The 27897-nt window shown below is 43.2% G+C and overlaps 1 protein-coding gene across 1 annotated transcript in view; it reads right to left on the bottom strand.

The window, feature by feature from the left end:
* Positions 1-16669, bottom strand: part of Greb1l (GREB1 like retinoic acid receptor coactivator) — a 296540-nt gene extending 279871 nt beyond the window's left edge. Inside the window, exon 1 of the mRNA XM_045135088.1 lies at positions 16582-16669. The gene's annotated coding sequence lies outside the window, so the exon portion shown is untranslated. The remainder of the gene's footprint in view (positions 1-16581) is intronic.
* Positions 16670-27897: the final 11228 nt, after the last annotated feature.

The following is a 27897-nucleotide window of genomic DNA, read 5'->3' as shown; positions in this document are numbered from 1 at the left end:
GCCTGTGAAGCCTAAGGACCCCGGTTCGAGGCTCGGTTCCCCAGGTCCCACGTTAGCCGGATGCACAAGGGGGCGCACGCGTCTGGAGTTCGTTTGCAGAGGCTGAAGCCCTGGCGCGCCCATTCTCTCTCTCTCCCTCTATCTGTCTTTCTCTCTGTGTCTGTCGCTCTCAAATAAATAAATAAATAAAATTTAAAAAAATAAAAATAAAAAAAAAACTCAATAGTCAGTCTATTTTCATAAAAGAAATAAACCAAGTCGGGCATGGTGGCACACGCATTTAATCCCAGCATTCGGGAAGCAGAGGTAGGTGGATCACCGTGAGTTCAAGGCCACCCTGAGACTACATAGTTAATTTCCAGGTCAGCCTGGGCCAGAGTAAGAACCTACCTCGAAAAAAAAAAAAAAAAAGGAAGGAAGGAAGGAAGAAACCAAATTAGATCTCAAAGCAGGGCTCTCTACTAACTTTATTGGAAATGGTGCCCTGGGTCCTGTTCCCAAGGCTCAGCACCTGCATTTAAGCAGCATCTCTCACAAACTCCCACACAAGTGATTTATAGTTGACAAACACTGTGCTAAGAGACTGATTTGAATCTGGAGAGCATTACTGTCTACCAGCACTTTCTATGGAAAACTCTTCAGATGGAAACTTTCTATCCCTTGGCTTTTCAAGACAAAGTCACTAGCTCTAAAAAATGCAATTAATATACCAGAGGAATTGAATTTTAAAGTAGATTACATTTTTTAATTAGTTTTAATTATAACAGCCATATCTTTTTTGGGGAATAAGGGGGACTTTTTCTGAAAAAGAAACGCCATGAGTCAAATCAAAGGTGGGAATGGTGGCGCACACCTTTAATATCAGCACTTGGGAGGCAGAGGTAGGAGGATCGCTGTGAGTTCGAGGCCACCCTGAGACTACATAGTGAATTCCAGGTCAGTCTGGGCTAGATAGATCTACCAAAAACAAAAGGCAGGACTGCTCATGAGCAAGATATATGGACAGAAGAGACAACTGACTGGCTAGAGGTTTTGTCTTGGATAATGCTGGGCTCACAGTCTAAAGAGCCTTGAAAGGAACTGAGGAAATTCAGTTTCATGGCACACGGCCCTAGTAAAGCATGGAATTTGTAAACGCTTACCTCAGAGAATGGACTCTTCCCCAGGCTCATGGGGAAACCTTGAATATTCCACACCAGTCATAGCAATTCCATTTTCACGGTCAGTGATAAATGCTGACCCAAGAGAGTTAGGGCATTTATGCATGTGGATAGACTTTAAAAAGTTAACCTGTAGCTGGGCATGGTGGCACATGCCTTTAATCCCAACACTCAGAGGCAAAGGTAGGATCTCTGTGAGTTCGAGGTCAGCCTGTCAGATTACACAGTGAATTCCAGGTCAGCCTGGGCTAGATCAAGACCCTACCTCAAAACAAACAAACAAGCAAACAATAACCTGGAAAACATGAAACATTTTTCTGGGTCTAATCAAAGCTGTGTGAGGATATGAATCTTGAGTGTGCTGGAAAAAAATAAGTCTTAGGGTAATAGAAACCTAAATTGGAAGACAAATGTCAACAAGCTGAGGATGACAGAGAGTGATCAGAAGAACTGGACTGCCAGGCACAGGGGAGGGAGGGGTCTAACCTGGAGTCTCAGGCCAGAGAGTGGGACAGGAGAACTGAGTTCGAGGGAAGCCTGGGCCCCGCCATAAGACCATCTCTTGGGAAACAGAAAAGTAAGCAAGAAAAACTGAGACCTGGGCATCATCCAGTGTCTGAATAAACCGGGGAACTGCTCCCTCCCTGCCCCTCATTTTGATTTTGCCACACACAACTGACAACATTAGATGCAGTTCTAATATTTAGGGCAACACTCTTTGGGAAAGACTGTTAAAGCTCACAGGTAGTCACTGGGAAGATCTGATCAAATTCAAAGGCTGAATTCTAAAAAAAAAAAAAAGCACTTAAAAATGATATATATGGGGTTAGAGATGGCTTAGTGGATAAGACATTCACCTCACAGCCTAAAGACTCAGGTTCAATTCCCCAGTGCCCAAGTAAGCCAGATGCACAAGGTGGAGCATGCATCTGAATTTATTTGCAGTGGCTGGAAGCCCTGGAGTGCCCATTCTCTCTCTCTCTCAAATAAATAAATAAAATACTTTTTAAATAGCATGTATGATAAAGACTGGAAGATAGGAATTACAGAATCAACAAAACTAGATTAAAAGTCTGAAAGTCAAAGTTACCAAAAGATTTTGGAAATATCAGAAAAATGTAACTATACTAACATAAAATCATTAACACATGTTGATAAATAACTACACAAGCATTATTAACTCATTTTGTATAAAAAAGGGGAGCAAGATTCTAAGCAATGTTTATTTTTTCTATTATTCTCATGTTATTATACAAATTATGAATTCTACTTAAAATTTAAACATAATGAAATATAATTTCTCTATATTTGTATATTCATTTTTTTTAATGGAAAAGTTCTTGAAAAATTATTATTCTATATTAGCTGTGATTTAAGATATGAGAAGTGACTAAGAAACATGCTAAACCAGAAGGCATGCAAAAAGAACTGGCTAGGCCGGGCATGGTGGCACATGCCTTTAGTCCCAGCACTCGGGAGGCAGAGGTAGGAGGATCACTATGAGTTCAAGGCCACCCTGAGACTACATAGTTAATTCCAGGTCAGCCTGAACTAGAGTGAGACCCTACCTCGAAAGCCAAAAAAAAAAAAAAAAGAACTGGCTAGGTGACCTTGAGCAAGTCACAAGAAACCTACCATGTTGTTTTCTCTCAGGGTAAATTGACCTCTAGCTGTAAAATCCAATAATACTTCATTTAAAAATGGAAGGAACCTCTCTTGACTACAAAGTGGCATACAATTGATCCCAAACTTTAATTTTCTTTGGACTGGGAGTGTAGCTCAGTGATAGGGTGCTTGCTTAGACTGAATGAGGCTCTTAACTCAATCCCCAGTACTGAAAAAAAGAAGCTTAAGTTTAAAAAAATTATTATTTAAGCTCTGTTCTCAACCTTTGGCTTTTGACCTGAGTCTGCAAAAGAATAAAAGTCAGTCTGTCCCAAATTCTCTGAGCAAATGGAAAATCCTAGAAAGTAATTCTGCTTTATGGCTTTAATAGTTTTTAAAACAAAATGTATGCATGCATTTTTCAGTAAGTAAAAATTTGGTTTTGGACTTCTAATTTTTTTTCATTTATTTACTTATTTGAGGGGGAAACAGAGGCAGATAGAGATAGAGAGAAAAAGAGAGAGACCAAGAGAGAATAGGCACACCAGGGCCTCCAGCCACTGTAAATGAACACCAGATACATGAACCACTTTGTACATCTGACTTACCTGGGTCCTGGGGAATCAAACCTAGGTCCTTTGGCTCATAGGCAAGTAACTTAATCACTAAGACATCTCTCCAGCCCTGAACATTTTTTTCCTATAGCACTGGGAATTAAATCCAGGGCCTCAGGCATGCCAGACAAGTGCTTTACCACTGAGCCATACCCTTTAGTGGGTTTTGGACAAATAAATGCAAATCAAAGTCATATATTAATATCAAGTAGGCATCAAGAAATAATTTAACATTATTTGTAACCTGAATTTCTACATAACAAATAGGCCAAAACATTTATTTTATTTATTTACTTATTTTTAGTTTTATTTTTTATTTATTTATTTGAGAGCGACAGACACAGACAGAAAGACAGATGGAGAGAGAGAGAATGGGCGCTCCAGGGCTTCCAGCCTCTGCAAACGAACTCCAGACGCGTGCGCCCCCTTGTGCATCTGGCTAACGTGGGACCTGGGGAACCGAGCCTCGAACCAGGGTCTTTAGGCTTCACAGACAAGCGCTTAACCGCTAAGCCATCTCTCCAGCCCTATTTTTAGTTTTTTGAGGTAGAGTCTCATTCTAGCTCAGGCTGACCTGGATTTCACTATGGCGTTTCAGGGTGGTCTTGAACTCATGGAGTTCCTACCTCTGTCTCCCAAGTGTTGAGATTAAAGACGTGTGCCACCACACCTGACAGGCCTAAACATTTTTCATATTTATTATCATTTGGAATTATGCTGCCTCTGTAAAGTTATACTTTTTACAAAATATTTAAAAAGAATGTTTCATATACTAGAGGCTTCAGTCTTTTATCTATACTTGTAGAAATTTTTCCTTATTTGTCATTTATCTATGATATTTATTTATGGTCATTTTTGCTTTGCAAAAATATTTTTGAGGGCTGGAGAGATAGCTTACTGGCTAAGGAGCTTGCCTGCAAAGCCAAAGAACCTAGGTTCCATTCTCCAGGATCCACATAAAGCCATATGCAGAAGGTGGCACATGCAACTGGAGTTCATTTGCAATGGCTAGTGGCCCTGACACACCCGTTCTCTTTCTCTGCCTTTCCTTCCCTCTCTCTCTCTCTAATTAATTAATTAAAAATATTTTTAATAAATTTTAAATTGTGGGTCTGAGGAGATGGCTCAGTGTTAAAAGCACTTGCTACTTAAACATAAAGGCCTCTAGGCTGGAGACAACCAAGTTCAACTTCCCAGAACCCACGTCAAAAGTTGGATTTAGCCATGCACATCTATAACCCCAATCCATAGGGGGCAAAGACCTGAGAATTTCTGGGGTTCACTGACAGGCAGCAGCTCTGGGTAGAGGAAGAGATCCCACCTCAAGGAAATAGATAGGCAGGTAAACAATAAGAGGGTACTGGATGGAGCACATGCATCTGCACACACACGTGTATTCACAACACACATACTCTGCACACAAAAAATTTTAAATATATTTTTAACTGTATATTTAGATTTATCTATCTTTTAATATATTTCAAGTTTCTTGCTTAGTTTCGGTGGCCTTCAACGACATAATGGCTGTTTAACTATGGAGTATGTTGACTGTAGAATACTATATAGTCATTTAAAAAGTAGGAGTGGGCTGAGGAGAAGGTTTAGCAGTGAAGGCGCTTGCCTGCAAAGCCAAAGGATCTCGGTTCGATTTCCCAAGAGCCACGTAAGCCAGATGCTCAAGGTGGGGCATGTGTCTGGAGTTCATTTGCAGCAGCTGCAGGCCCTGGTGTGCCCATTCTTTCTCTCTTTCTATCTCTCTCTGCCTCTTTCTCTCTCTCAAATAAATAAATAAATAGAATATTTAAAAAGAAATCAGGCTGGAGGGATGGCTTAGCGGTTAAGGCACTTGCCTACAAAGCCAAAGGACCCAGGTTTTATTCCCCAGGACCCACATTAGCCAGATGCACAAGGGGGGCATGCTTCTGGAGTTCATTTGCAGTGGCTGGAGGCGCTGGCATGCCCATCCTCTCCCTCTCTCTCTCTGTTAAATAAATAAATAAAAATAAAATATTTTTTAGAAAAACAAGATATGAGCCAGGCATGGTGACACATGCCTTTAATCCCAGCACTCGGGAGGCGGAGGTAGGAGGATCGCCGTGAGTTTGAGGACACGCTGAGACAACATAGTGAATCCCAGGTCAACCTGGGCTAGAGTGAAACCGTACCTCAAAAAGCCAAAAAAAAAGATATGATTTGAAAAAAACATACTATGTGCTAGGGAGATGGCTCAGCAGTTAAAGACACTTGTTTGCATAACCTGACAGCCGGGGTTCGATTCCCCAGTTCCCAAGTAAAGCCAAATGCACAGAGTGGCATATGAGTCTGGAGTTCATTTGTAGCAGCAAGAGGCGCTAACATGCCCATGCTTTCTCTCTCATGCACAAGTAAATAGATAAATAAATATTAAAAATCACTATAACACTTCTCACGTGAAGATTATTGTATTGGTGAATATATATGAATTTATGAAAAGATTTCATAGAGATGCAAAAACAGAGTAGTCGCCAAAATATTATGGTATTTGTTTCAAGATTTAATTGTTCTTTATTCAAGATCATATTTCAAGAAGAAACGGGGAAATAAAAGCAAATAAGAAAACTTGAGACAAAATGTAATTGATTTAAGTTCATCCTTAAAAAAAAAAAAAAAAAAAAAAAAGAAGCAGCCAGGTGTGGTGGCACATGCCTTTAATCCCAGCACTCTGGAGGTAGAGGTAGGAAGATCTTGGACAGTTGAAGGCCACCCTGAGACCACATAGTGAATTCCAAGTTAGCCTGAGCTAGAGTGAGACCTACCTCAAATATAATAATAATAATAATATAATAAAATGGCTTGGAATGTTGGCTTAGCAGTTAAGGTGCTTGCCTATAAAGCCAAAGGACTTGGGTTTGATTCCCCAGTACCCATGTAAAGCCATATACACAAGGCAGGGCATACATATGGAGTTATTTGCGATGGCGAGAGGCCCTGATGCACCCATTTTTCTCTCTCTCTCAAATAATTTTTTTTTTAATTTAAGAAAGAAAGAAAGAGAGGGAGGGAAAAAGACCTTGAGGGGAGGTGGCAGAGTTCTCTCGTGATGCTTCCCTGACTCTGTCATGTAATAGTTATAGTTTCTTAATTCCCTGAATAATAATTCCCCATAAACTTACTGCACTAATGTCCATACAATTGGTATAAACATTCAGGAAATTTGAAAATACAAGAAATGAATAAACTATTATACTAATTACGTCTTCTCTTCACACAGGTAGTGGCAGCAAATTCCTGCCCATCTGCTCTCATAAAACTAAATTTGTAGCCTGATGAATCTGAGGAATGGTTCTATGACTTTTGTGTCCATAGAAAAAAATGCCTAGGGAAGACTGTGAAGGCACAGTCATGGATTTCATTCCAGGAATGCTTATTCAGCCCACTCTGACTGAGGACCAGTGACCTGCATCTCATAAGAACATGTGGCAAGCTGGGCATGGCGGTACACGCCTTTAATCCCAGCGCCTGGGAGGCAGAGGTAGGAGGATTGCCGTGAGTTCTAGGCCACCTTGAGACACTATAGTGAATTCCAGGTCAGTCTGGGCTAGAGTGAGACCCTACCTCGGGAAAAAAAAAAAAAATCATGTGGCAGGTGTTGACCCTAAAACACAGTGAATCTGAAGATGTCTGTTCTCTTTCCAAACTGCTTAGCCAAAGAACCAACCCAGTGTGGTTACACTAGAGAACAAAGAGTTAAAAAGATCTAGATTTCCCCTCTGACCTAATCCCCACTCCCTCCTTCATCAGCCTGGCCTCATGATTACCCTCCATCCCCTGAACTTCCCAAGGCTCACTCCCGGCCTCCTTCAGGTCTTCCTCAGTGACACTTCTCAGTGACAGCAAAAACAGAATCACAATCTCCAGCTCACTCCCCGCTGCCCGCCCCCCCCCTCAGGTAGGGTCTCGCTATAGCTCAGGATGACCTGGAATTCACTACGTAATCTCACGCTGGCCTCGAACTCACAGCGATCCTCCTATCTCAGCCCTCCCAAGCACTGGGATTCAAGGTGTGTGCCAGGGCACCTGGCCCCGTCTCACTTTCTAATTCCTCTTTCTGCTTTCCTTTCCTTTCTTTCTTTCTTTTTTTAAATATATTTTATTTATTTATTTATTTGAAAGAGAGAATGGATGCACCAGAGCCTCCAGCCACTGCAAACAAACTCCACATGCATTCATCCCCTTGTGCATCTGGCTTATGTGGGTCCTGAGGAATCAAACCAGGGTCCTTTGGTTTTGCAGGCAAGCGCCTTAACCACTGAGCCATCTTTCCAGCCCTCCTTTCCTTTCTTGAACTTCACAAGAACATTTTTTCTTAATTTTATTTATTATTTATTTATTTATGGTTTTTCAAGGTAGGGTCCCACTGTAGCTCAGGCTGACCTGGAATTCACTCTGTAGTCTCAGAGTGGCCTCGAACTCATGGCGATCCTCCTACCTCTGCCTCCCGAGTGCCAGGATTAAGGGCGTGCGCTGCCACGCCAGGCCACGAGAGCGTATTTTTTACTCATTTTCTTTTGCTTAACCACTGGTGACAGAGATGTTTTGTCTCTCTTACCAGTCCCCACATCTAGAACAGAGCCTGGACAGAGTTCAAGAGCTTTCACTTGGTCAAGGTAACACCTATGCAGCTTGAGAAATGTGCAGCTGCTTCCTGAAGAGTTTGTTAACTCTAGAGACTCTCCTGCACTAGGTGGGGTGAGAAGGAGACTGAGTTTCTAACAAGAGCCCAGCTCATACACATGCTACTGAGAGGGTTGTCAAGAGCCTCTGCTCATTTTGGGGTGATAGCCCAGCTATTCTCCTACTCAAGATAATCTCGTCAACTGAAAGAGAAACAACCTGTCGCGCTTGTGCATATTTCAGAAGAGAAAAGATGGTTCCCTAACCCTTTGTATCTTTGTTATCCACCCAAAGAGGTAAAAATGACTCTATAACAGGGTTCTTGTCACTTAACATATTTAACACTGTTTCATAGATATTTACTATTGCTGATTTTTAACATTTATTTACATTCATTATAAATTCCCTTTTTTAAAATTTTTATTAGCATTTTCCATGATTATAAAAAAAAATCCCATGGTAATTCCCTCCCTCTCCCCCCCCCGACACTTTCCCCTTTGAAATTCCATTCTCCATCATATTACCTCCACATCTCAATCACTGTACAAATTCCCTTTTTTAAAAAAAAAAAACATTTTATTTGTGAGAGAGAGAGAGAGAAAGCAAGGGAGAGGGGAGGGAGGGAGGGAGGGAGAGAGGAGAGAGGGACTCATGCTGATACAAATGAACACTACACCCATGCCACTTTGGGTCCTGCTTAATGTGGATGCTAGGGGATGGAGCTGGGTTGGCAGGCTTTGCAAGCAAGTGCCTTTAATTACTGAGCTATCTCCCCAGTTCCTTAAACTTCTTATTCTGATAAATAACATTTCAGCTGATATTTTTGCTATATGCTTTTATGCATCTGGCTAAGTAAGTTTTTATTTTTTAACACAGGGTCTCAGTATGTAGCCCAGGCTGGCCTCCGGGTCTGGATCCTCCTGCCTCAGTCTTCTGAGTGCTGAGATGATAACACACACCCAGCCCAATTATTTCCTCTTAACAAATTCCCAGAAGGTAAATTTCAAAGTCAAAGAGTTTATCACTATCCAATACAAACTGTGTCTACTAGTGAAAATGTTCACTGTACCTGATCCAAAGTGGTAACAAGCAGCTACATGCAGTTATTGAGTACTTAAGAAACTGGATCTTTACTTGAAGATGCTAATTCATTACCTTTTGTTTTGTTTTGTTTTGTTTTATTTATTTATTTGAGAGCGGCAGACAGAGAGAGAAAGAGGCAGATAGGGAGAGAGAGAGAATAGGCACGCCAGGGCCTCCAGCCACTGCAAACGAACTCTGGACGCATGCCTCCCCTTGTGCATCTGGCTAACATGGGTCCTGGGAAATGGAGCCTCGAACCGGGGTCCTTAGGCTTCACAGGCAAGTGCTTAACCACTAAGCCATATCTCTAGCCCTAATTCATTAGCTTTTAAGTGACTACCTGTGGTTCAGGGATACCCTGTTTGATCAGGCAGATCTTAATACAGTGTTGATAAATGGTGACAGATTACTCTCCAGAAAAATTGCAATTATCTGCCTTTACTCTTATTATACATAAAAAAAATAGCCGTTGCTTTATCCAATTGGCAATAGTAGGTTTTATATGTTAAAACTTCACAATCAAGCTCAGTGCAGTGGGTCATGCCTTTAACCCAAGCACTTGGGGAGGCTGAGGTAGGAGGATCACTGTGAGTTCAAAGCCATCCTGGCCTAGAGTGAGTTCTAGAGTTCTAGGCCAGCCTGGGCTGGAAGGGAGACTATGGCTCAGAAGAAGATGAAGAAGAGGAGAAGGAGGAAGAAGAAAGGAAAGAAAGGAAGGGTGGAAGAAAAATTTTAGAATCTGAAAGTTGAAAAAGTCCTATGTAGTTTTAATGCATCTTTGATTACTGATACTGTTGATTGGGAGTTATTGACTCAGTCATTACACCTATTCAGTTATAAATACTGTCAGCCATATGATTTACTTCAGAGGTTGGAAATTATCTGGCTTGTAGATTTTTGTTAGGTCAATATTATTCTTTAAAATTTATTTTCAGCTGCACCCAAAAGATAAAACAGCCTGGCCACTTGTGCCCATATTCCCAAAAGGCAACAATCAGAAGAACCTTAGAAATTTTGCCACTTAGGCTGGAAAGATGCCTTAACAGTTAAGGTGCTTGCCTGCAAAGCTAAAGGACCTAGGTCTTATGCTCCAGGACCCATGTAAGCCAGATGCACAAGATGACACATGCGTCTGGAGTTCGTTTGCAGTGGATGGTTGCCCTGGTATGCCCATTCTCTCTCTTTCTCTCTCCCTCTGTCTGACTCTGTCTCTCTCAAAGAAATAAATAAAAATAAAATATTTTTTAAAAAAGAAATTCTGCCACTGGGCTGGAGAGATGGCTTAGCAGTTAAGGCACTTGCCTACAAAGCCTAAGGACCCAGGTTCGATTCCCCAGTAACCCACGTAAGGCAGACGCACAAGGTGACATAAGCATCTGGAGTTTGTCATGGCTAGAGACCATGGTATGCCAATTCTCCCTCTCTCATGCTCGCTCGCTCGCTTGCTCGCTCTCACTCGCTTTTTTTTTTTTATTTAAGAAATTCTGCCACTTTAGGCTTTCTTGTCCACCAGAACTCATCATTAAGACAAAATAATAAGGATTATTATTTTATAGTGTCCCGTTTCATCACTCAGACTACTGCTTGGCACATCCAGACATCTGACTTTATAATTCTGGCTTGAATTAAAATTTTGAAAGATCAAATGGTAAGGGCTGGGGAGATGACTCAATGGTCAAAAGTGCTTGCTTTCAAATCCAGCCACCTACTTAAAGCTGGCTGTAAAAAGTGATGCAAGCATCTACCATTCATTTACATGCCGCTCCCACACACACATGCGCGCGCGCGCACACACACACACACACACACACACACACACACAAATAAACATTAGATAACAAATGGCTAATCACAGCTAACTTTCATTCTGTGTCTAGCATGCAAAAGTGATTTATGATATTTTATTATTTTGCAACTAATATCTAACTAGCAGAACACCTTTGTTAGTGGGTATTGATGTTGCTTACTCTCTGGAACAGTTCTCTGTATCATCAGGGCAGGTTGGCAGGACCTCTTCCCAGAGTTTCTAACTCGGTAGGCTAAAGTGCATCCTGAGAATCAGCCTTTAACTGTAACCTCCAAGTACAACTTCACAACAAGCTTAGGTTTCCTCAAAAGACAGGGAGGAACACTCTTAGAATGGTGGTGACAATACATAATTTTAACAACATACTCCAAATTTGTGGGCCATTTTTTTTCTAAAACAACTCCCCATTTATTATTTCATTTTTACCTTTACAACAATCCTATACAAAAGTTGGTAATTAGGAGGACCGGATGTAGTGGCGCACGCCTTTAATCCCAGCACTTGGAAGGCAGAGGTAAGAGGAATGCCTTGAGTTCGAGGCCACCCTGAGTATACAGAGTGAATTCTAGGTCAGCCTGTGCTAGAGTGAGACCCTACCTTGAAAAACCAAAAAATAAAAAAAGTTGGTAATTAGGGTGGTAAATGTTAACCTCATTGTATAGAAGAAAAAGAACGCAATACACACACATAAAAAAAAAAAATCAATGAACTCCTTTAAGCATATAATAAATGAGAAAATTCAGAACAAGAAAGTCCTCTAACCTTGGTAAATGTAGGCAAACACAGCAATACAGTACACTAGAGAAGCTTGCTTCTGAAACTTGGTACCATTAAAAATAGAACCATGACCAGGGACAGACAAGACAAGACAAGATATGATTTGTTGCCACAGACATTTATCAAGAGCTGATTATGTGTTACTCTCTGTTAATCGTCTCTACTGTGGAGATTGTTGGGGATATTCCTAGAGCATAGGGGAAAATAAAAACAAAATCTGAAGCCACGGCCTTGAAAAGATAACGAATTCTCTCTATATTTTGTCATGTACAGACAGCACAGAAGCAGATAGAGTGAAGAGCCAGTGGCGAGGTAAACACGGGACTGGGGAGAAGTCGCGATGGGACTTCACATCTGGACATGGGGGAGTGGCCATGGCCAGTCAGTCAAGAATGGGAGGAAAGGAAGAGTTCAGATAGAGCCCTCCTAGGGCTCCCAGGGCTCAAAGGCACAAAGAGCTGCTGTTATCCACGTTGGGTGTGTGTTTGCCAAAAATATCAGGGCTGCTGGGACTCCAGAACTTACAAGGACATGCTTTTGTGTCGTCTAAGCTACCTTAAGTATATATAAGAGCCCAAGTCAGAGGACCTAACTTCATGATCCATTTGTAACCAAAAGATAACCTGAGTGGGGATCATAAATTTCCCCTCCCTGGTTTTGCACCAAGTTCAGCGGAGCATTCCTAGTAAAACGTCCATCAAACTGTGATCTCAGCAACGTTAATTATAAAACGGTCCCTCAAAGCAAAGGAGGACTGTGTTTTCACTTAAGATTTATATAGGTAGTAGTTATTAAGTCTAACAACAACTTTTCTAAGATCTAAAATAATAATAACAGCTAATAAATAAAACAAAATAAAAACACTGTACAATTGACTTGAAAAAGAGCTTATTGAAAATGTAAGATACTTTTCACTGGTGCTGTAACTGACCTCCCCTGGCTGGTCTTACGGGCTAGCTCAAAATCACTGGAGCGGTGATGCTTCCACAACTCCATTCAGAAAACTATACCTGTGCTAGAGAAAACTATCCCTTCCTGTGGCAAGAACAAAGAAATGCCAATCAAGGCACATGAATACCATTTTACACTGATCAACTAGTAACAATTTGTTTCAAATTACCAGATATCTGGAATTGCCTAATAATAACAAAGTAATATTTATATGTGTTTTTATGTTACTGCTTTGTATCTTACTTTGTAGAGAATTACTATTATAACCCACTTTCTAAATTAGAAATCTAAAATTCTGAAAAAACAAGTTTCTTAACCAATATCACTGATAAGTGATACAGTTTTAAACCCAGGACTTCTCATTTTAAAGTTTCTCCATTTACAACTATTGCCTCCCTGGGAAATAGCTTAAGGATATTGAGAGGGGAAAAAAAAAGATAAGAAAAAGAATGCTATACTCATGAGGACGGTCATTATATTTTTTAATTACTTGAAACAAAACTTAAAATAGGGTTAATTCAATTGTGGGCATTCATTGTATAAACTATTATAAAATTATTATAATAAGGAAATTATGTTTAAATGTTTATGCAAATCTTACAAAAATGTATCTGTAATATATGCCTTTCATAAGAACACGCATTTATATAACAAGATTGGAAAGGGAGCTAGAAAAACTATTACCACTTTAGAAGAATTTTACTATTGGTACTTAATTTGTACTTAATTGGAACTTAAGTTGAGAGCTTTTTTTTTTATCAGTTTTATCAGTAAATCAAGATTATTCTAAATACCTTTAGAAGTATGTTTTTTTTCTAATTTCTAATCATAGCCTCCCAATCAATCCCACTTTTAAGACACCATTATGATTCATATATATTATAGCTCTCCATCTTAGTATCAGTGATTTTTGTACTTACTATTCACAATATATTGTTGAAATCCCTTAAATGAGAACCTACATAGTGCCAAAATGAACTGTTTTTACTTTCACAATCACTCTCTCTCTCTCTTTAGTACCCACCTAGGAATCACAGCTCATAAAACGTTTTAAAGATTAGAAAAGCTGCCTACAGAGGACATGAACGCATACTTACACAGCAACTAAAATATATGAGGAATAAGGGGGGGGCATTTGTAACCCCAATTTTTTTGAGAATCACTATTTAAATCATATCATGATTTGAAGTAGGTAAATGAACTTTATTTGTACATTACAAAAAGAAAGAAAGAAAGAAAAGAGTTTAGCAAGAGTGATTTCCCTTAAAATGGCACTGAAAGTTGAGAGAATCATTCTCCAAGGTGACTTCCAGAGGAGGCCCATTCAGCCTAGGGGTCGGCCTTCACCAGCAGTGTTAGCAGACATTTTGTGGAAAAACCAAGTAGCTGTCTTCTAAAGACATCAGGGTCCCAAGAACAGAAACGCACTTTAAACATCTCTAACTTCCTCTTTATGAGTCTATCATTCAGGATCTTTTGGCCAGCCCACTATCTAATTAACTACAGCCCAACCGGCCATTGTTAGCCAGTCTTAGAACTCCTCCACAATTATTTCAACAATCAAATTTAGGAGTAAGAGGTAGCCTTAAAAACCACGTAGCCCACTCAGTTCCTTTAATTTCACTGAGAGGGTAACAAAAGCACTTCCCAGGAAGTTGTTTTTGTGTGGTTAGACAGCAAACGTAGGCCTAGCATTAAGAGATGGGATCCAGTATCTTAAACTTGGCCTCCATATTTCTCCTGGATCTTCCCCTTCCCATCCCCCCCCCCAAAAATAAATTGAGTGTGTGGTGCTGGGAATTGAACCCAGGGCGTCATACCAAGCACCCAACACTGAACTATAACCCCAGTCCTTACCATTTTTATATTATGTCACGTCAATGGGAGTATACACATGTCCTTTCAATGTTTTCAGATATATTCTGTAGCGGACCGAGTAACTACAGTTTTCATTCTTTACTTCATAAATTTCCAAGATGGAAGAAAAATTCAACAACAACAAAAAAGAACGTGCAAAGAACCTGGTGTGGGAGAAGCAGACAAGTTTCGTAGTTCTACTTCCTACCAGCACTTGGTCTAAGATATTAAGCATTCTAATGGATCTTCAAGACAGTAAGTGTCCAGCCTAGGCCAAATAAAAGATGCTGATGTCATGAGGCTATCAAATTAATAGTCATCACCATTAACATATACATTAACTTAAATAGGTATAGTTTTTACTTATATTTAGTTCCTTTCATCCTTGGCTTCTATAACATATTTCCAGTTTAAGAGGAGTTTTAGAACAGGACTCATACAAATTCACAGTTGTGGCTGCCTCAGGAAGCAGAGGATGGTGGTTTGGGTAGGACAGCTTAATCTGCACAGGATGCTCTACAGTTGTTTGAAACTTTTGCCCTACTTCTATTTCTTTTCACTACTTATTAAATTTCCTTTTATATATTCATGTAACTTTATTACCATTTTAATGAAATTATTTTCCTTCTTTTAAGTAAGTTTTTAGTATTACAATTTATAAAATTTCACGTAAATTTTCAGAGTCACAAAACTCAAGGCACACTTCCAAAATTTAAAATATAAGAACATGAACGGAGGAATGAGCAATTTATTTTCTTTTAACGGGAATGTTAAGTTCAAAACCTTTCGAACTGCTAGGCTGGCTTCTCAAAAGAGGTAACGTGGGAGATCTCACAGTTGGAAGAGTATAAATTCATATTTGGTTTCTATCTTGGCCAGAAACAGGGGTCCGGGTGGGGTGGGAAAGGACCTTGTAACAGTCAACATCCCAGCACACGGGAGGCAGAGGTAGAACGATCACCATGAGTTCGAGGCCAGCCTGAGACTACTTAGTGAATTCCAGGTCAGCCTGAGCTAGAGTGAGACCTTACCTTGAAAAACGGGGGGATGGGGGGTTCCTGGGGGAGGGAATGGATAACCTTAGTTGGAGGCAGCAGCTGTATGAACACATGAATCTGGTTCTGGGCTTAGGTTTACAGACAAATTCCACGCACTAAATCTATACAGATAAGTTCCTTTTAATGACGCTGGGGAGGAAAGGGGTTCTGCGGGGCATGGGTTTTCCCTGAACACACCGCCCATCATCATCGTGCCTGGCCAGGGCCCACTTCACCCTGCTGTGTGCTTGTAACATCAGGGTCAGCTGTCAACGCAACCCTTTGTGTCTCATTTCAGAAGAGCGAGCGAGCGAGCGAGCAAGAAACAAGAGATCGAAAAATGGAAACGATGCCCACCGCGCAGGACACACGCGCGCGCGCGCGCTCGTGACCTGGTGACATTTGGAGAGGAGGAAAGCCGTGCGTGCCGACCATCGCCCGGGCAGGGGGACGCTCTCAAAACTTTCCCAAACTGAGCTCTCACCCATGCTCTCGGCGGTGGTCACCCGGGTCACCTCGGATCCCCCCACCCCTCCCCGACCCCATCTCTCCCCGCGCCCTGGGAGCTCCGAGGAGCGGTGTCCCTGGATGCTGGAGAGCCCGGGGACCGCTCGGGGCGCGCCGCCCGCAGCCTCCCTACAGCTCCCCACCGCACACTCCATCCCACGCTCGGGCCACCTCGGCTCCCGCCACAAAGGACCCCGACCGGATGGGTTTCCCCCTCCATGGGCGGAGGGATCCCCCACCCCAACTCCCTTGGACGGGTCACTCCCGGTGGGGTGGGGAGGGGGCGCAACGGGTTCGCGTTGCTCGCTGGCACCCACTCTCGGAGGACACGACCCACAAGCAGCCCGCCAAAGGACAGCTCGGGAGCCCCGGGAGATGGAGCCCCGGCGCGCACGCACGCTCGCTCCCCGGCTCGCTCGTGTGCACCGGTCCGAGCTCCCCGCGCCTTCTCGGAAAGACCTGGGGAGCGCAGGAGTGTGTGTGTGTGTGTGTGCGTGTGTAGAAAGGGGGGATCCCCTTCAGCCACTCACCTGACCCTGACGGGGCCGCGAGGGTAGAGCAGCGGGGTTGCAGGGTGGCCCTCCGCCTCGGCCGGGCTGCTGGCTGCGCGGCCCCCCCCGCCCCGCCCCGGCCCGCGCCGCGCCAGCCTCGCCGGCTCTTTCGGTCTCCCGGCTCGCAGGGGGTCGCCGTGCTCGGAGCTCGAGCGCCGCCGCCCGCTGGCGTCTCTGTGGTCGGCGCTCGCCCGCTGGAGACTCGCTGACTGACTCGCGCGCGCGCGCGCGCGCCCCCGGGGCGGAGCGAGGCGCCGGGCGCCCGAGGCCCGGAGGCGGATTCCTCAGGTGCTGCCCCTCCCGCTCGTCGCCCGCAGCCATCGGGGCGCCCCCCCCCCCTTCACCTCCGCCCCTGACACCACGGACACCCCTCCTCGCTCGCCTCCTCGCTCTCCTCCGCCCCTCCCCGCCTTCCCCGGCCGCCTCGCCGCCCCGCGCGCCGTGGAGACATTTCCAGAGGATGCCGCGGAGGAAGGTGGGGTGTGTGGGGTGTGTGGGGACACCGTCGGCCAGGGTGGTGTCTTCTGGGGGGGGGTCCAGGATTGCCCCCTAGGGCTGCTGAGGAGAGAGAGCCAACCGCGAAGAGAACTTTTTTGCTTTTTTTTTGGTGTTTTTCGAGGTAGGGTCTCACTCTAGCCCAGGCTGACCCGGAGTCCCAGGGTGGCCTCGAACTCACGGCGGCGATCCTCCTACCTCTGCCTCCCGAGTGCTGGGATTAAAGGCGTGCGCCACCATAGCGGGCTAAGAAAACTTTTTTTTTTTTCCTTTTTAATATTTTATTTATTTCTTTATTTGAGAGGGAGGAAACAGAATGAGAATGCCGCGCTGGGGCCTCTCAGTCACTGCAAACGAACTGCAGAAGCATGTGACTGACACCTTGTGCATCTGGTTTACGTGGGTCCCGGGGAATCGAACCTGGATCCTTTGGCTTTGCCAGCAACTGCCTTAACCACTAAGTCATTTCAGCCCCAAGAAAACTTTTTCTTTTTTTAGGTTTCTGCTTTTCTCTGTCAACCGGCTAACTGTCCCCAAGCAAGGGTGGGTCAACAACTCATTTCCTTTTTTTTTTTTTGGCCCGAAGCGGGGCAGGGAGCAGATAAAACAAAATATATTTGGTAGCTGTCGCGTCCAGAGAACCGATTTGGGCATCTCTCGGATGAGCACTCCTCCTCTTCCTCCTCCTCGGGCTCTCTGAACAACGGACTCTGGGCCTTTTGCTACTGGAACAAAAGTTCTCCGTGGGGATGCTGTGGCCCCTAGTGACAGATGTGGCTCCACTTCGCCCCCGCCTCCCAGCCTCTGGTGCTGGAGCCGTGGTTTCCTTTTCTTGAATGGATGCTGGAGGGAGACTACGCCTTCTAGAAGATGAGGTGGAAGGTTAGGGATAGACAAGTTGGTCTGTTTTTAGTGAGCCCTTGGGGGCAGTGACACCCCCCCCCCCCAAGAAAATGTCAATGAAATTACATCACATGTGATCTCCAAGTGCTTTCGCTTGTCTCGCTGTTTAAGCTCTTCTTCCACAACCCCCTTCCACTGAAAGGCATGTTTGGGTTTTTGTTTTCTCTTTTGGTTGATACAGGAGGAATTCTCTAGAAGTCTAAAATACATACAAGAAAAAGTCGAGGCATAGTGCAGTCGGTGACGAGCAAAAGTAAGAGTTTTGTCTACAATTTGGATTGTCTTCTCTCCCCTCCTACCCTAGGAAGACATACTCAGCCTTTCTTTTCTTTTTTGTTTTTTGTTTTTGTTTTTGTTTTTATCTTTTTTTAAATTTTTTTATTAACATTTTCCATGATTATAAAATATATCCCATGGTAATTCCCTCCCTCCCTACCCCCACACTTTCCCATTTGAAATTCCATTCTCCATCATATTACCTCCCCATTACAATCATTGTAATTACATATATACAATATCAACCTATTAAGTATCCCCTCCCTTCCTTTCTGTACCCTTTATGTCTCCTTTTTACCTTACTGGCCTCTGTTTTTGTTTTTTGAGGGTAGGGTCTCACTCTGGCCCACGATGACCTGGAATTCACTATGGAGTCTTAGGGTGGCCTCGAACTCTCAGCAATCCTCACTGGGATTAAAGGTGTATGCCACCACACTCGGCCTTTTTTTTTTTTTTTTTAATTTGCTGCTTGTAGTCTTAAGAGAACGAAATGTTTCTGTTGTTTTACATTTGAATTCCTACTGTTTGTACTTTAAATGCATTGGAGCATTTCAAAATATTTTATTTATTTAAGAGAAAGACAGGGAGTATGGGCTTGCCAGAGCCTCCTGCCACTGCAAATGAACCCCAGATGCATGTACCACTGTGTGCATCTGGCTGTAGGTGGGTGCTCGGGAATCCTACCTGGGCTATTAGGCTTTGCAAGTAAGTGCCTTAAACTGCAGAGCCATCTCCCCAGCCCATAGTAGCATTTCAAACTGCCATGAAACAAGGAACATGGCTGTATCAATCAATGCATACTCCTACAGTCCTGAGTTTTGAACACAATACAGGCTTAAGAAATAAAATCAGTGTTTTTCAAATAACTACAACTCAGAAAGGGTATATGATGCACTTTTAACCCATAATATTAAACAGAAATCCAATGTGAGTGGGGAAACCTCATGAGGACTGACCACAAGCATGGAAAAGGCAGTAAGCAAAACCCAAGATTCCAAGCTCATCCTATGTATGTATGAACCAAGCCCACAAGTTAGAGAAGATATGAGGCTCAGTGTCACATACCTGTAATTAAAGCATACAGGAGGCTGAGGCAGGAGGATTCAAAATTCTATGCCAGCCTGGGCTATGTAGTGAGTTTGAGACCAGCTCAAACTACAAAAATAAAATTAAGGAGGGATGGGGGAGGAAAAGGGAAAGAAGAGGAAGAAGGAGGAGGAAGAGAAGAAAAGAAAGCAACAGCTGGGCTTGATGGCATGCTCCTATACCCAGCTCCGAGGAGGTGGCGACAAGAGGGGACCAGGGGCTTGTTGGCCAAGCTAGTCTAGTGAATCAGTGAATTTCAGGTTGAGTGAGAGACCTTATCTAAAAAAATAGGGTGGAGGGCTAGAGGGATGGCTTAGCGATTAAAGTACTTGCCTGCAAACCCGAAGGACCCAGGTTCAGTTCCCCAGGACCCACGTAAGCCAGATGCACAAGGTGGTGCATGCATATGGAGTTCATTTGCAGTGGGAGGGCCTGGTGTGACCATTATTTCCCCCCCCCCCCTCTCTCTCTCTCTCTCTCTCAAATAAAAAATTAGAAAATGGGGCTGGAGAAATGGCTTAGCTGTTAAAGTATTTGCCTGCAAAACCAAAGGATCCCAGTTCAATTCTCCAGGACCCACATAAGCCAGATGCGCCAGGGGGCGCGTGTATCTGGAGTTCATTTGCAGTAGCTTGAGGCCCCAGTATGCCCATTCTCTCCCTCTCTCTTTCTCTCTCTCTGCCTCTCTCTCTCTTAAACAAATAAATAGAGGGGCTAGCTTTAGAAAAAAATAGAAAAAATGTTTAAAAATAAGATGGAAAGCAACAGAGGAAGACACCTGATGTCAACCTCTGGCTTCCACACATGCACACATATTCACATGCACACCACACACACACACACACACACACACACACACAGAGAGGCAAAAAAAAAAAAAAAAAAAAAAAAAACAAGGAGAGAAACCAAAGCAGGTGGTAGCACTAGGAGAGACAAACATCTTCCAATTTTTGTATTTATTAATTTGCAGGCAGAGAGAGAGGAGGGTGTAAAGGAAGCATGGCATATCAGGGCCTCTTGCCATGGCAAACAAACTCCAGATGCGTATTGCATTTGGTGCATCTGGCTTTCTGTGGGCACTGGGGAATTGAACCTGTGATGGCACGCTTTGGTAGCAAGTACTTTTAAGTGCTGAGCCATCTCCCCAGCCTCCACCTTCTATTTTAAAGATAAAGAAGCTAAGCAATGAGCACCCCTAAAGTGAAACCGCTGTGCAGTTTTCTCTAAGTCTCATTCAAGGACTGTTGGGCGAGGGCTAGGCACACTAGACTGCAAAGGTCATGGTCAATGTGGAGCAGTTCAAAGACCTTGGTCCAATATTATAAGATTCTGGTATTCATTCTTGATTCATTCAACACATATTTATGAGCACCTGCTGTGAGCCAGATGGATTATTCACCAATAGTGTTAATGGTTCATCAGGAAACAAGACAAGTCCCTCAAAGGGTTAAAAATTAATGATAATAATCTATCAACATTCGGGTAGATTGAAAATAGTACAATGTCACCTTCATCAGATAACAGAGGTGAGGCAAACACAAGGTTGTACATGCCCACTAGGTGGCACAAGAATCTGGAGTTCCATTGCAGTGGCTGAGGCCCTGGCATGCCAATTTTCTCTCTCTCTCTCTCTCTCAAATAAAAAGGAAAAAGATGACACACTCTCTCATCCTGAATCTGCGTGCAGGCCTTGTCTCCTCTTTGGGATTTGCACATGCTTCAGCATGCTAAGTGGACCTGTGCAAATGCAAAAGAGATAAGTGTGAACTCTCTGGACATAGGCACCAGTTTCAAATCTTGACTATAAGACAACTAGTATGTAACCTTGACTACATCACCTGGCTCTTCTCAGCATCCTGTGTGTAAAGTAATATCACAGTGTACTACACTTCAGGGAATGGCTGTACGGGCTGAGACCATCAGTAAATGAGTGCCAGGAACACTATTAAATGTTACCGCTGTCATTGTCTATGGATTCTTCCACCATACCTTGTACTAATGATTCTCAAATGCTTCTGTATCGATATGCTATATTAAAATCCCAAGTTCAGGGCTGGAGAGATGGCTTCGTAGCTAAGCGCTTGCCTGTGAAGCCTAAGGACCCCGGTTCAAGGCTCAATTCCCCGGGACCCACATTAGCCAGATGCACAAGGGGGAGCACTCGTCTGGAGTTCATTTGCAGTGGCTGGAAGCCCTGGTGCACCAACTCTCTCTTTCTCTCTCTGCCTCTTTCTCTATCTGTCACTCTCAAATAAATAATTAAAAATTTAAAATTAAAAAAAAAAATCCCAAGTTCAGATGTTAAGCTTGAAGCTGGGGAGATGCCTCACTGTTTCAAGGTATTTGCTTGCAAAACTTGCCAGCCCTGGTTTGAATCGCTAGCACTCACATAAAGCCAGATGCAAAATGTGGTGCAAGTAGCTGGTGTTCGTTTTTTACCAGCAAGAGATCCTGGTGCCCTCACACATAAACACATACACATGCAAATAAATAAATAACATTTTTATTTTTAAAAAAAGCAGGAGGGGTGCCAGAGAGGTGCTACAAAGGTTAGATGCACATGCTTGCAAAACCTACGAGGCCTGGGTTCACTTCCCCAGCACCCATGTAACAGGCAAGTGCTGTAACTGCTAAGCCACCTCTCCAACCCAATAAAAAAAAAATTTTTTTAAAGGAAGGAAAGCCAGGCATAGTAGCACACACCTTTAATCCCAGCACTTTGGAGGCAGAGGTAGGAGGATCGCCATGAGTTCAAGGCTACCCTGAGACTACATAGCGAATTTCAGGTGAGCCTAAGCTAGAGTGAGACCCTACCTTGGGAAAAAAAAAAAAAAGAAAAGAAAAGGAAGGAAAAATGTTAATCTCCACACAGTCCATGTAAATTTTAGACTCTTTGCATATATTTACTGTAAGTCCTTTGCTTGCCCATAGGGAAACTTCTCTGACCACATCCTGGTTCTTCTCTTGAGGATAAATGTCCCTTTCCATGAATTTCTTGGATCCTTGGCTCCATACTCTGTTCTGTTCTTCCCTTATTTTACTCTGAAGTTACATCAGAGCAAGCACTGGAAAACAAGTTCCTTTGGGAGACTTCAAAGTTTTCACAGCTCATTTCTGGAGGTGTGTGTGTGTGTGTGTGTGTGTGTGTGTATTTGCGGGTGCATATGTATGTGCAGGTGTACATGCATATGTGTGTGCATGCTTGTGGAGGTCAGAGGTCAATGTAGAGTGTTTTCCTCAATCCTTCTGTACTATATTTTTTGAGACAGAATCTCACCAATTCAGCTAGACTAGCTAACCAACAAGCACTGAGATCCTCCTATCTCCACCCCCCCAGAACTGGGATTACAGGCACACGCAGCTGCGCCAGACATTTTTACAAGAGGACTGAGGATACAAACCCAGTACCTCATGCTTACATGGCAAACACTTTGCCAGCCAAGCTGTCTGTCAGCCCCTCATGGTTCTTTTTACGGTTTTGTGCTTTCCTCCAAAAGCTTTGTTTGTGGCTGACTTCATCCATTCTGAGAATTTAGTAGACGTTTTCTTCCATTGAATTCCATGTACTATTAGTCATGCCCAGTGTTCTTTTCTGGCCAGAGTTTCAACACCATATTTCTTTGCTTCTTCCTCCTTTTCCTCTTTCTCTTACGGTTTGAGGCTTGGTAACTTAACACCCCCGTAGTGTACACCGTCATTACCATTCATCTCCTCAGAGCGGGAGGCTGGCTGTGACAGTCCACATCAGAGCCGAGTCACCGGAGGGGAAAACCAACCACCATCCTCGGAGAGTTAAGACCACCGTGAAGAACTGAACAATGGTCTCTCGGATGCCAGATGGGCCACCACTTACTAGTGCTGAATGGCCTAGATCTGTATCACACATATGAGCAGACAAAAATACCACTGAGGAGAGAACCCACCATGTGAAAGAACACCACGGTGGAGCACTTATCACTCACCGGAGGGGAATTAATACAAGAACAAGGAGAAAACTTTGTTTGTAAAGCTTATCTACTGTTCTTAGTGAAATTTAAGAGTAGCCAGAGCAGATTGTCATGAAAATGGAGCAGTGGAATACCAGAATGTCCTTGGAAAGTAAACAGGAGATGAATAGGGGCTGAGAAGATCGCTCAGTGGTTACAGGCACTTCCTTACAAAGCCTGACAGCCTGTTGGCTTCACAGCACCCACATAAAGCCAGACACAAAAGTGGTGCATGTATTCTGGCATTTGTCTTCTGATGCACCTTTCCACCTCTATCTCCCCCCACACAGGTATGTGAAAAAATAAATATTTTTTTTAAGTAGATGAACAATAGGTAGACATAGTGGTGCATGCTGTAATCTCAGCTTTTAGGAGTCTGAGGTAGGAGGATCACAAGCTTAAAGCTAGCCTGGGTTACATAGCATTCTAGCCCAGTGTGAGCAACATAGAAATTCCCATCTCAAAAATATAAAGAGAAAATATAAAAGCACACTGCTCAGTGGCAGTGTGCTTGCCTGGCATGCACAGGCCATGGGTTTGCCACCTGGCACTGCAAAAAAAAAAAAAATTACAAGAGAGTTAATAATTATGTATCGAAGAGTAAAAGTAATAAAAGAATATCAGCCATGGTGGCACACACCTTTGATTTCAACACTCGGGCAGCAGAGGTAGGAGGATCACTGTGAGTTCAAGGCTAGTCTGAGACTACATAGTGAATTCCAGTTCAGCCGGGGCTAGAATGAGACCCTACCTCAAAAACAATATGAAGCAAAAATCAAAAAAAATAGAATATATACATATATACATACATATATATATATATCATAAACTACAAAACATGACCAAAAGAAATCAAAGGAGATCTAAGTAAATGGAAAGTTACCCTGTGTTGCTGGATTTGAAGACTGTCTAGCTGAGACTGTAACACTTTTCTAATTATCCTACAGATTCATCACAAACCCTATGGAAACTTCAGTTGCTTTTGCAGAAATTGGCAAGCTGACCCTATAATTTATATGGAAATAAAAGGAACACAGAAGAGGCAAAATAACCTCGGAATAAAAAAGACAAAGGGAACTACACTTATTTCAAATCTCATTACAGAGCAGCATTGATTAAAGACTGGTACTGGCAGAAGGAGAGATACAGCTCAGTAGACTAGAGTTAAGAATAGAAGTAAAATCCACGTGTCGGTGGTCAATTAATCCTTAACAGTGGTGTCACAATACTACACTGGAGAAAGAGTCTTTTTAACAAATGGTCTTGGGACAACTGAACATCCACATGCAAAAGAATGAAGTTGAACCTATTACCTTACGGCAGGTACAAAAATTAATTCAAAAAGGATCCCAGACTCAAACATAAGGCTTGAGACAATTAAAAAAAAAATAATAAAACTCTAGGAGAGTTTGGGCAGAAGTATCTTGTGGAGTTGGATGGTGTACCCAGAAGTCCCAGATTGTTATTAGAAAAATCTCAGGGGGCTGCAGAGATGGCTTAGTGGTTAAGCGCTTGCCTGTGAAGCCTAAGGACCCCGGTTCAAGGCTCAATTCCCCGGGGCCCATGTAAGCCAGATGCACGAGGTGGCGCACATGTCTGGAGTTCATTTGCAGTAGCTGAAGGCCCTGACGCGCCTATTCTCGCCCTCTCTCTCTCTGCCCCTTTATCTCTCTATCTGTTGCTCTCAAATAATTAAAAGTTTTTTTAAAAAATTTCAGTACCAGGGCTGGGGATACCTTCCAATAAGTTATTGGCTAGGGAGCCCCTGATGATCCCCAAAACATTACAGGCTAATACCAAGGCCTTTGGTTGCCCACCAGAACTAGATGCCAAGAATCTATTGCTAAAACCTCCATGTGCTTGGGTTGCAGATCACTGAAAACTCAAACCGGAGCTGAACTGGAAGTCTCCTCCCTGTTGACGAGCTGTCAAGATGCTGGATTTCAGATAGTAATGACCACTGGGGTGACTCAAAACTCACCAAAGTGCTGAGAAGAAGGGACAGTGGAGTGCTCGGCATTAAGTGCAACATCTCTGCCACATCCTCCAAGGCTCAGAGACCATTGCAGAAGGGGTGGCAGAAACAAAATAAGACCTAGGGCTGGAGAGATGACTTAGCAGTTAAGTCACTTGCCTACCAAGGCAAAAGACCCAGTTTCCATTTCCCAGCACCCATGTAAGCCAGATGCACAAGGTAGCACATGCTTCTGGAGTTTGTTTGCAGTGACTGGAGGCCCTGGCATGCCCATTCTCTCTCTCTCTCTCTCTCTCTCTCTCTCTCTCTCTCTCTCTCTCTCTCTCTCCCTCAAGTAAAGAATTAAAAATTTTTAAATAGGACTGGAGAGATGGCTTAGCAGTTAAGGAATTTGCCTGCAAAGCCAAAGGACTCAAGTTCAATTCACCAGGACCCACATAAGCCAGATGCACAAGATGATGCATGCATCTGCATTTCATTTTTTAAAAATTATTTTTTCCCATGGTAAGCTGGTAAGCTTAGACAATTGTAATTCTTCTTTTTTTGTTTGTTTGTTTATTATTTATTTATTTGAGAGTGACAGACAGAGAGAATAGGTGCACCAGGGCTTCCAGCCATGGCAAATGAACTCCAGACGCATGCACCCTCTTGTGCATCTGGCTAACGTGGGTCCTGGGGAACCGAGCCTCAAACCGAGGTCCTTAGGCTTCACAGGCAAACCCTTCACTGCTAAGCCATCTCTCCATCCCTGGAGTTCATTTTTAACAGTATCTACCTCTTCCTCTCCCTCTTTCTCTCTCAAATCCATAAAAATAAATAAATAGGGAGCTGGAGTGATGGCTTAGCAGTTAAGGCACTTGCCTGTGAAGACTAAAGACCCAGGTTCGATTCCCCAGTACCCATGTAAGCTAGAAACACAAGGTGGCACATGTGTCTGGAGTTCCTTTGCAGTGGCTAGAGGCCCTGCCACATCCATTCTCCCTCTGTTTGCCACTCCCTCTCTTTCCCTTCCTCTCTCTCTCGAGTAAATACATAAAATATTTTTTTAAAACTCAAATTAATAATAATAATACAAGGAAAAGTATTATAAGAGCCAAAGAAAGAGGAGGACTGCTTACAATACTATCTTCCAGACAAAAGGAGCCTTGATATTCATGACCTCACAGTGGCTGACACTACCCACACAAGATCTGCATAATAGGAGGGAAAAGGTGATGACATCAACATTGAAGAGAAGCCAGGCGTGGTGGTGTACGCTTTTAATCCCAGCACTCAGGAGGCAGAGGTAGGAGGATTGCTGGGAGTTCGAGGCCACCCTGGGATAACATAGTGATTTCCAGGTCAGCCTGGTACTTGGCTAGGAAGCCTAAGGACCTGGGCCCAACTCCCCAGTACCTATGTAAACCAGATGCACAAGATGACACATGAAGCTGGAGTTCATTTGCAGGGCACTAGAGGCCCTGACATTCATTCTCTCCCTCCCCCCACCAAATCTTTCTCTCTCAAATAATAAATAAATAAATTTTTTAAATTAAATTAATTTAAAAAGTGGTGCAAGGGGCTGACACTGATTTGCTGGGGCAAGAGGCCCTGGGTTGTGTAAATAAATAAAAAATAACAAGGGCTAGATAGATAGCTCAGTTGGTAAAATGTTTGCCTTGCAAGCATGAAGACCTGAGTTCAATCCTCAGAACCCACATAAAAGCAGCTGGGAAGGCTGGGGAAATGGCTTAGTGGTTAAGGTGTTTGCCTGCAAAGCCTAAGGACCCCGGTTCAATTCCCCAGGACCCACATAAGCCAGATGAACAGGGGGTGCATGCATCTGGAGTTCATTTGCAGTGGTTGGAGACCCTGGTGCATTCTCTCTTTCTCTCTGCTTCCTCTTTCTTTCTCTCTCTCTCTTAAATAAATAAAGCAATAAAATGTTAAAAAAAAAAAAAAAAACAGCTGGGAGCCAAGCATGGTGATGCATGCCTTTACTCCCAGCACTTGAGAGACTGAGGTAAGAGGATCTCCATGAGTATAAGGCCAGCCTGGGGTTTCAGAGAAAGTTCTAGGTCTGTCTGGACTAGAGTGAGACCCTGCCTCATAAAAATAAATAAATAAATGAAATGAAACAAAAGAAACACAGCTGCACATGGTGGTGGATTCCTGGTGCTCACTGGTGTGCCCATTTTTACTCTCTCTTCCTCTGTCGGTCTCTAATAAATAAATAAAAATAAGTATTAAAAGAAATCACAGTGATGTGCTGAGAAACTCCATATCAAGAAATACATGGGTGAGTAATTGAGGAAGGACATCCAATGTTCTCTTCTGACCTCCACATGTCCACACATACATGTGCGTATGTACTCACATGCACCTACCCATACATAAACAGATACACAAAGAAGAGTGAACATTTCTTGAACTCTCACCACATTACAGCGTTCAGTTGAGCATTATACATATAAATTAACCCAGAAGGAACTACTGTGGTCAATGTGGTTGTTACTTTCTCCTTGCTGGAACCAAACATCTGAGCAGAAGCAGTTCAGTGGAGGGAAGGGTTTATTTCAGCTTACAGTTTCAAGG

Source organism: Jaculus jaculus, chromosome 15, assembly GCF_020740685.1.
Source record: "Jaculus jaculus isolate mJacJac1 chromosome 15, mJacJac1.mat.Y.cur, whole genome shotgun sequence".
Lineage (NCBI taxonomy): Eukaryota > Metazoa > Chordata > Mammalia > Rodentia > Dipodidae > Jaculus > Jaculus jaculus.
Note: the sequence above shows the minus strand (reverse complement) of the source record. Positions and strands in the feature narration are given on the sequence as shown.